This window comes from Furipterus horrens, unplaced genomic scaffold, assembly GCF_987537825.1.
Source record: "Furipterus horrens unplaced genomic scaffold, mFurHor1.1.pri manual_scaffold_9, whole genome shotgun sequence".
NCBI classification, from domain to species: Eukaryota; Metazoa; Chordata; class Mammalia; order Chiroptera; family Furipteridae; genus Furipterus; species Furipterus horrens.
Window position 1 is genome coordinate 22,970,239 of NW_028327179.1, and position 10,029 is coordinate 22,980,267.

General features: G+C 35.5%; 1 pseudogene; it reads right to left on the reverse strand.

Moving 5' to 3' along the window:
- The window catches only part of LOC150001401 (endonuclease III-like protein 1 pseudogene), a 49,069-nt pseudogene extending 39,040 nt beyond the window's left edge, over window positions 1-10,029 (reverse strand).

Genomic DNA, 10,029 nt, shown 5'->3' on the forward strand with positions numbered 1-10,029 from the left:
TAAAGAACTTTGACATTTATTATAATTTCATATATAATTTAAAAACACATTAGATATTTGTTAGCAGAAAAAAATGCAGAATATGCTATGTTTCTTGATCTTTGTTACAAAAGTTCAAATGAATTGATTTACCAATAAGTCATGATTTTGTTATGTAATACTTATACCAGTAGTTGTGTAATGATGAACATAATTTCAGTAGGCTTGTGAAATTGCTGGATTTCCAAATGAAAGTCTGTTGTTGACACTTCATTTCATCTATTGAGAGGCAAACATTCTAGGCATTCCACAGAAGCTGAGAACATGTTGGGAGCTTACTGCGAAGAGCTTAAAAGAAAAGGTACCAATTCCAAGCCCTCAGTAAGGCATTTTTATTTTTAAGTATATATTCCCAAATATACAAGAATCAATAGAATTCAATGATTTACCAGATCATTATAGAATATCATTAGCTAGTAAATCTGAGGACAAAGGTCCTTTGAACCATGTTACAGGATGTTGCTCCAGTGGTTTCGATGATTGTTAATTACACACATTGCACAAGAGTCATGGGCATGAAAGACGCAAGTCTGTCCTGCTGTTATATTATCACTATCATTATTACTGCTGTTTTCTAAAATTGTAAATGCTTGTCAAAGACTAGGTTAGCTGAAACATAATCATTATTTTTAAAATCACTTGTTACTGTCAGCCTTAATGCTTCTATCACTAAGCACAAAATAATAATACTTATCACCTATTTCCTGAGACTCTGTATAAAAAGGTTAGTATTATAATTTGCTTAATATTATGCTTGATTAAATAACTGTGAAAATATCTTATCATAGTATTCTACTAACTAAAGCAATCCAAGCAGGAAATCTCAGAAGAGTATCTTCCTTTAACAGCTTTGAAAACAGATTTTCAAAAACTCTTATCTACTTATAAGAAGGAGGCTCTAAAAGAATAAACAAGGTGAGCATGCTATACTTAGTGCCTTTCTGGTTTTAAAACCATCCAACCCAAAAGTAAGCAATGAGAGTTCATTGTACCTACATCAAGACAGAGTTCCGAGGTGGTAACTGTGGCAGTTGCTAGATATATAGAAATGAATTGAAAACTGAGATCTAGATGCCCTCAAGGTACAGTCTCTTACATGGCTATTCAGACATTTTGAGTTTATACAAACTGCCTGTGAGCTCTGTGCACTTGTAAACTATAAAGAAAGTGTCACTGTGCTGTGTCCAAGATATATAATTACAATGGGCTTTTCAAGCTAACTCCACCCTAAGTTTCAATCAGCTTTCAACAGACCGGAGATCCTCGTCAAGATGTGATCAGTATCCACACTTCATATCAATATAGACAGATGACTGTAGTTCTAAGTGACACTAGGACTTAATTTAAGAAATATTTGTATGTTGTAAAATATATAATAGTGGTGTAATATGGTTAATATATTATTAAAGAGTTGCCAATTATGGCAATGCAGGGAGAGAGATAGCTTTAATGGATTTTTAAATTAAATTACTAAAAATAAATTACATTACTATTGCCTTTTTTGTAATCTCAGAGAACATTTTTTTTCATTGCAAATTGATTATACTTAAAAATTTAGCATCTTGGTTTTTTGAAGGCCGGTACTAAGAAGGCACGATGGCTTTCTGAGGCAGAATCTGGCACTCCATTTGAGCAGGGGGCACATTTATCTCTCAAATGACTTGGGGCAGAGAACAGGTCAAGATTCATTTATCTGGACTGATTTATTCTACTTGCATCATGGAAAATTGAACAAATTTCTCCAAGCACCTTAAAGTCCTTTCTTGGAAACCATGGAGCAATAACTTTTAATTGGAGAGAGATGAAACCAGCCCACATTTCCACATTGTTGAGAGGCTTAACTAATAACATGTTTTAAAGACACTTTATACAATTAAGAGTGCTTTACCTAAAATAACAAAAATTGAATTGATTTATCTAGAAGTCATTTAACTACATATAATAACACATTTCATTTGCACAAAAATTCTAGAAGATTGACATTATTTAAAAATATAAGAAATTTCGTAATAGTGGCTTTAAGATCACTGAAAAATATAACTTTCAAAAGAATTATATGGTATTAAATGCAAAAATATTCTGATCCATTGTACTCAGAAGCTACACTCAAAATATGCCAAAAGCCCCCACCTCGGAGCTGGAAGAAACAGGACCACAGGACTCTAAGGACCTGTCGTGTTTCCTGTGGCTCAGGAGCAGTCCATACTGACCATGAAAGGAGACTGGCCTGTCTAATCTTCTCTGGTCTCCACAGTCCTACTGGGGCAGAAGGAAAAGGAAATTAAGAAAAAGACAATTCAGAAGGAGACCTAGAAATAGACCTTTTAGTATGTTGATTAATACTCTTAATGGAGAAGAAAATCATTCAGCTGCCAAATCTATTCATCTCTTTTCTGCGCTCCTGGAATGTCTTTATGTTCCTCTTCTATAGTGTTATCATACTATCATAGGAGTTGTAAACATGTCTACTTGTGTTATCAAATGCTGAGTTCTTTGTAGACTATGTCTCCTTCGTCTTTGTATGCCTAATGCCTATTACAATTGAGTTCTGTGAATGCATATATAAAGACAAAATAATAGAATATACATTCAAGATCTGAAAAAAATTAAACTCCATTCACGGAACTTTACTTCTACAATACCTATACGTAAAAAACCACCAAGAAGTATTTTTCAATGTTAATTCAGATTTAATTTAGATTTAAAAATAGGTTATCTCCCCCTCCCTTCTATCCTTTCCTCTGCTCCATACTTATTATTCAGTGAAAAAGCCATTAGGTGGGCCCAAGAGGGAAGGAAGGCAGCCTAGAAAGACGGCTGCATTTAGGCAGATTCAGTGAATAATATATTGCGATAATGAAAACCCAATTTCTTACTGTCAGTGAAGAAAGAAAGAGAGAAAGACAGAAAGGAAGGAAGGAAGGAAGGAAGGAAGGAAGGAAGGAAGGAAGGAAGGAAGGAAGGAAGGAAGGAAGGAAGGAAGGAAGGAAGGAAGGAAGGAAGAGAAAGAAAGGAAGGAAGGAAGGAAGGAAGAAAAAAAGAAAGGAAGAAAGAAAGAAAGAAAGAAAGAAAAAGAAAGGAAGAAAGGAAGAAAGAAAATTTCCTTTGTGCACTAGAGGAGTCTAGAAGCAGCAGTATCCCTGAAATGAGCACATCTTGTACCCAGATCTTGGTTTCTAGATGGCACTTTACTAAAAGAAACAGGGCGTCTTGGAGAAATGGCTAATCCCAGGCTCAGTACAAGAAAAGAATAAGGAAGTGCTCAAAGAACGATGGATACGTGTTAAAGTCTGAAGGGGCTCCTACTAGACACATCTGGGAAATTTGAGCATCAAAATAAGTACAGTCATACACTGCTTAATGAGAAATGTGTCATTAGGGGATTTCGTCCTTGTTCAAACGTCATAGATTGCAGGTACACAAACCTAGATGGTATAGCCTACTGCTGTAATTGTATGCACTGCACTTTTATAGGACTGGCAGCACAGTAGGTTTGTTTAAACCAGCATCACCAAACACATGAGCAATTGGGCTACAATGTTAAGATGTCACTAAACAATAGGAATGTCTCATTTTTATTATAATCCTATGGGACCACTGTTGTATATGCAGTTCATCGTTGACAGAAATGTCATTATACAGTGCTGACTGTACTGAATTGCAACTTGTTGAATAAAATAGGAACTCATGAATTCTCAATGACAAAGATAAATAAGTGGGGAGAACAAAAAGCTCTTCCTTACAGTCTAATACTTCATAATGTAGAAGGAATGAAGGGATTAGAAAATTAACATTTTTTCAATCAATATAATAATAATTAATCAGACCAGAAATAGCAATGGATGCTAAAATTAATTGGTGAATGTGTGCTGAGGAAGAGGATTTACAGTCTCAAAACTTCTCCCCCTAAGTAATCACTGACTTCAAAATCTAAAAACAAAACCATAAAGTAGAGAAACCTCAGAGACAGATACCATCTTATGTAAGTGATCAAAGTAAACATTACCAGTAATAGAAAAAATAATAAAAATTCACACCTTGTGCCGCCTGACTATGGGCAAAAAAACAAGCAAAGCATCATTTTTGTAAAGTTTTGTCCAAAGATTGCATGACCTGTATATAATTGTGAGATCATGTTAAATAAACCCAAATTGAGGGCCAGTTTCCAAAATAACTGGCCAATAACCTTCAAAAATGGCGTGGCTGAGAAAGTCAAGGAAAGGAGGAATGGTTCCAGAGTAAATGATACAACCAAGGACCACAGCGATCCTGGATTGCATCTCACGTATAAAGAACATCACTGGCACACCTTGTCCACCATGGATAAAGTCCCTGGCGAAAGTGTATATAAAAAATTTTTAAACAATTCTTGCAACTTTTCTACAAGCTTGAAATTGTTCCAAAATTAAAAGTGAAAAAAAATGTAAGTGCTACTTTTTTACCATGATTCCAATGGTTGAATTTCCTAATAGTCAAGCTCATCTAAGAAATAATCTAATACATTTGCAAAACCAAGTTGAAACACTAAACACCAAAAGCCTCATCTATGAATTACTATTATTATTAGTAGTACTTAATATTCATTTAGCACACACACTGTTGTACATAATATGGCAAATGTAATAGTTCCCTCAAGGAGCTCTTTTGAAAAAATTAAAATATATACATACAGGCACATATACAAATACAATCTTTAAAAAGGGGCAGAGGGCCATGGGTCAGATCTCACAAAGAGAAAACTAGACTCAGCTATTCCTCTCCCTTTTACTGCAGGTTAAAGGCGGTACCAATCCAGGTGTTCAGACATTACCAAATTACTGCTCTGTAATTTGAAAGGAATGACAATGACATCCTGTTGTGGCCATGAACAATTTAGTATTACAGTACACCTGTGCAACCACAGGCCATCAACATTTCGGCGAGGCTGTGTAATTAAAGAGGTAACACTTACTACTTACATTTATTGGTGACTTCCAGGATGCAGCATCCCTTCATCTATCTGACTTTCAGTTACAAATGGGGTCAGAGGAAACCAGCAAAGGCAGAACCTGGACAAACCTGTGGCTGCTGCGGCTCCTCCCTTTGAATCAGAGCTCCCTGAAAATTCCCCACTGCAGCCAGGAGGCAAAATTTTAGTGCTGCTGCTTGAAAAGTATTTTCAATTCTCTCACGTTTATTTGTGTTAAAATCTACCCTTCCCTTTTCCAATACTAAGTTTTAAATAAACATTTGCTTATTATTATACAGACCACAAATTACCATATATAGGAGAGTCCTGGCTCATTCAGACTGCTGAAGAATCTCTGAAAATTACATCAATGGACAGAATGCCAAGGATTTAAAAAACAGAAGACAGACTCAGAGGTAATCAGATATTGGTGTTATCTGACAGGGGACTCAAGCCATAAATTCAAGAAGCGCTACAAATCCCAAGCACAGGACATACAAAGAAAAACATCCCTAGACATACAGACAAAATGCAAAAACTCAGAACATAGAAAAATCTTTCCAGCAACCAGAGAATGAAAGACATACCACCTGCATAAGAGCCAAAATTATACTAACAGCCAACCTTCCCTCAACAACAATGGGAGCAAGAAGACAATAGGATATTCTTTAAATCTCTAAAAACAACAAAACTTCCTACCTAAATTCTTCACATAGTGAAAATATCCTTTAAAAATAAAAGCAAAAATAAGTATTTTCAGATACCAAAAATGGAAAGGTTTGTTGCCAGAAAATAATACTAGAGAAAATACTAAAGAAAGTTCTTCAAGTAGAAGAGAAATAATCCCAAATTATACATCAAGAGACTCAAAAAATAGAGAGCAGAAAGGATAAATATGCACTAAATAAATAAGTAATCGTGTCTTGGAGGATTTTTAATGTGCGAAGCCAAAATATACAACAATAATAGCCCATATATCCGAAGGGAAGTAAATATACTTTAACACATTTTATGTTTTTGTATTGTTCAAGAAGTGAAAGTGGTAAAGTAATAATTTATATTAGGCTTCAGTAAATCAAGAATGTATGTTATAATTATGCTAACAACAAAAATAATAAAAGAATTCATGGCAAGTTAAAGGGGGGAGGGATAAAAATACTTAATAAATCAAAAAAAAGGGAAAAAGGACATTAAAAAGAAACATAAATGGCAAAACATGGAAAAATATTATGGTAGATTTAAACAAAAATAGCAGTAATTTGTAATTAAATATATGGAGACTAAATAAAAGCAAATTAATATTCTCATTAAGGACACAATTGTCAGACTGGATAAATGTTTTACTCCGATCTTACAATTTGACATCCTGCCATTCTCTCCTTTGCTCACAAGTTCCAATCATACTAGTGTACCTTGGTTCTCAACTCCACTGAGTGATTCTTCCATGTCAGGGCCTTTGTATACAATGTTCCCTCTGCCTGAAATGCTTTTCTCTCTAGTGTTCCCATAGCTGTTTAGAAAGATCAGAAAAATGTTCTACCATCATTTGATTGAAAGAAAGTCATCCCTATTGCTTTCCATTTCTCAGCCTTTTGTTCCCTTTTTAGCACTTTTCATGTTTTATACTTTTTTTGTTTACTAACTTTTGTCTGGCTGCCCAATTAAAATTAAGCTTCACTTATTCATTAATTATATCTGTAGATGTTTAGCATGTGCATGGCATGCAGTGTTTTAAGAGCTAAGGATACAACAATGGATAAATTCCCTGTCCTGCTGGAGCTGACTTACTGGTGTAGAAGAGAGACACAGTACCCATCTGTGTTTTGCTTACTGCTGTATCCCAAATACCTAGCAGCATGAGGCAATCACTTAAATACTTCTTGACTGAATGATCTGTGTGCCCAAAACTATGCCAGAAGACTTACAAACCTTTCATTACCTAACCCTTTAAGAGAGGTAGTATCACCATTTCAAAGTGAGAAGGGTGAAGCTCAGAGAAATTAAGTAACTTGCATTTAGTCACACAGCTAATGCATGTCAAGATCATGATATAACCTCTCTCTGTAAAAGTTAAAACAAACACTCTGTTTTTAGCATGGGAGTTGTTGAAAGATTGAGCAAGAAGGACCATTTTTGTCTACTAAACTGAGAGACAAAGTGTTTTATTTATTTGATTAATCGAATGTGTCAGGGTTTAGTCTAGGCCATTTGACAAGGCCCATTTTCTTCAGGTGTTGCTACTGTCAAATATCTTTTATTTTTCCTCATCATATCTGTAGTCCCAAAACAGCTATGATCACTGAAATCTGTGACACTCAAAGTTTCCTAGAGGACTATGAAAAAGCAGCACTGAAGGCAGAAGTTAGTACTTTATCTCTAAATCTCTAATTGGTCTCTATCTTTTGTGAAGAGAGCAGAACTACTTGTAAATTTCTATGACACCTTATGCTTCTTAGCACAAACTATATTCAAGGTTAACATAAGGAAAAGCATCTCTTCTACATCATTGCCTTTCCCCTGGACGCTCTCAAATTTGCCCGGAGCCATCTGATCTGAGACATTCTTTGATCAGACAATGTTTTTAGCTTAGTTGTTTTGACATCAATGTCAAACTGATTAAAAAACAAACAAACAAACAAACAAAAAAACCCACCATACACAAGAAAAGGGATCAAAGAGAGCCAGGAAAATTTTCACTATGCCAATTCTATTTATGATCCCTTCATTCCTAAAGTACAATCCCTCCATCATTTCCAACGAAGGAATTGTTTCTAAATCTGGCTGATCTAAGTGTGTTTAAAACTAAGGAAGAGTTAGAATCATAAAGTACTACCTCCATCTCCTAGACATTTGATTTAAAATGTCTGGGGTAAAGTCTAGGAATTTTATAAAGCTCCTTAAGCCATTCTGAAGTATAGCCAGTTTGAAAACTGCTGTTCTAGGGAACTCCATTTTGTCATTGACCCATTTTGGAGCATCTACAGAGATGAAAGATTAAGGGAAACAAGCATATCTCGTTTTAATATTTAAAAAATATGTTGGTCCACTGGATGCCATGCTTTCTAATACCTTGTTGCTTAGATATTCAGTTTCTGCATTTAAGATTTTTTAAATATTTGTATTCTTATTGATATTACTTAGAGTTGCAATAAGATGGCAGGAGGCTATTTTATATCAGATGTCTTCCAACACAGCCGGCATGAACTTAAATTTTTCATGAAACAATTATAGTACAAAGATTGGGTCTCAAAGTAAAAATGGAAAAAAATGTCTAGAAAAAAATTCTTCTTGATTATGGAAAATATTCATGTAGCTCAGTTTACAAAAGAGAGACTCCTAAAGTGTATTGTGTTTCTGCTGGCATTGATTAAAGTTCATTCAAGAAAGTTTTACTGGATAACTAACTGCAAATAAAGCAAACATTGTGCTTTTTGAAAAAGCACTTTTTTTAAAAGCCTCAATTTTTATAATATTGAAATTATTTAAAAGTTTACTTAATTCAGTTTTTTTTTTTTTTTTTTTTTAAGCATGAAACATGACTGGATTTTCTGTTAACTTAATGGTTAACTTTAGTGAGTATCAGAATCACTTGGAGGGCTTGTGAGAACAGATTGCTGAGCCCAACCCCGAGTATACATTTGTAGGTTTGGAGTGAAGCCTATGAACTTGCATTTTGAGCCAAGCTCTTTCGTAATGATGATGCTTCTGGTTCGGGGATCACACTTTGAAAACAGTTTATGAGGTATATATCTAAGCTGCATTACCTGAGTTAGCCCTCAAACAGGAGGAGATGGGGCAAGGGGCCATGCTGCAGGTAATTCTTCTGTTTTGGCACTGTTTTAATTTCTTTCTTATTACAGAGCTAAGGGAGAGAGGCCCCAAGTATGGGTTTATTTTTTAATAATAACCCAGGCTTTCCTATTCAACTTGTTTATAACCCAGTGCCTAATATGAGTAATCTCAATCCAATAAAACAGAAACAGAAGACATTTTTAAAAGAACAAAACCTGAAAGTAATTAAAAAATAACACAGCACACATACCTGCTCTACAAACACAAGCCACCACCATCATCTGTCAGATGTCCCTACAATATTTCCAAAGAAGGGTCAGTATACAGATCACTATTTAAAATTTGTAAATTGACTACTAACAATCTTGGGGCAATTTGAAGAATTACAATGTATAGACAGTTCTAGGTTTTTAATTTCTGCAAAGTGACTTATTTTATATCTATACCAGAAAATAGCCATGATTTTAAATTTCATTTGTTCCTTAAAGGGGAAGGTGAGATTATTTTTGTTAAAATAGAGTGGTGCATTAGAAATTTAAGAAAATGACCCATATTTCAAGAAAATTCAGCATGTTTAGTCTATCCCAAGTTCCACCATGCTCCCATTTTGTGCCATGCCACATGAGCACTAAAAATAACAAACAAACAAACAAACATATTAAGAGCTTTTTCTGGAGACTTCTAGTCAAGATGGCAGTGTAAGTGAACACAGTACTTGCCTCCTTCCACAACCACATCAAAATTACAACTATACTACAGAACAACCATCATTCAAAATCACCCGAAATCTGCCTCAATGGACATCTTACAACTAAGGAATTAAAGAAGAAGCTACATAGAGATTGGTATGAGGGGCGGACATGCAGAATGGGGGCTGGCCACACACCCACATGTAGTGAATAAAAATCAGGAGGGATAACTTGGCTGCAGAGGTTCCCCCTGAGGAGCAAGGGGTCGCAGCTGCACACCAGATTCTCCAGCAAAGGGTTCCAGTGCCAGGAAAAGAAGTCCGCCCCCATAATTTCTGGCTGTAAAATCCAAAGGGAGTGTGACTGAGTGAGATGCAGGGCTCCTAAAGTCCCAGACATTAAAGGGCCCGCACGGACTTACTCATGCGCTCTGAGCACCAACACTGGGGTAGCAGCTTGAAAGGCACCAGAGATATACAGGGAAGAACTTAATTGTCTGGCACCAGGGAAAGAACTGAGGGGGTCAGCTTTCCTCCAGACCAGAGTGCAGGCAGAGACCAT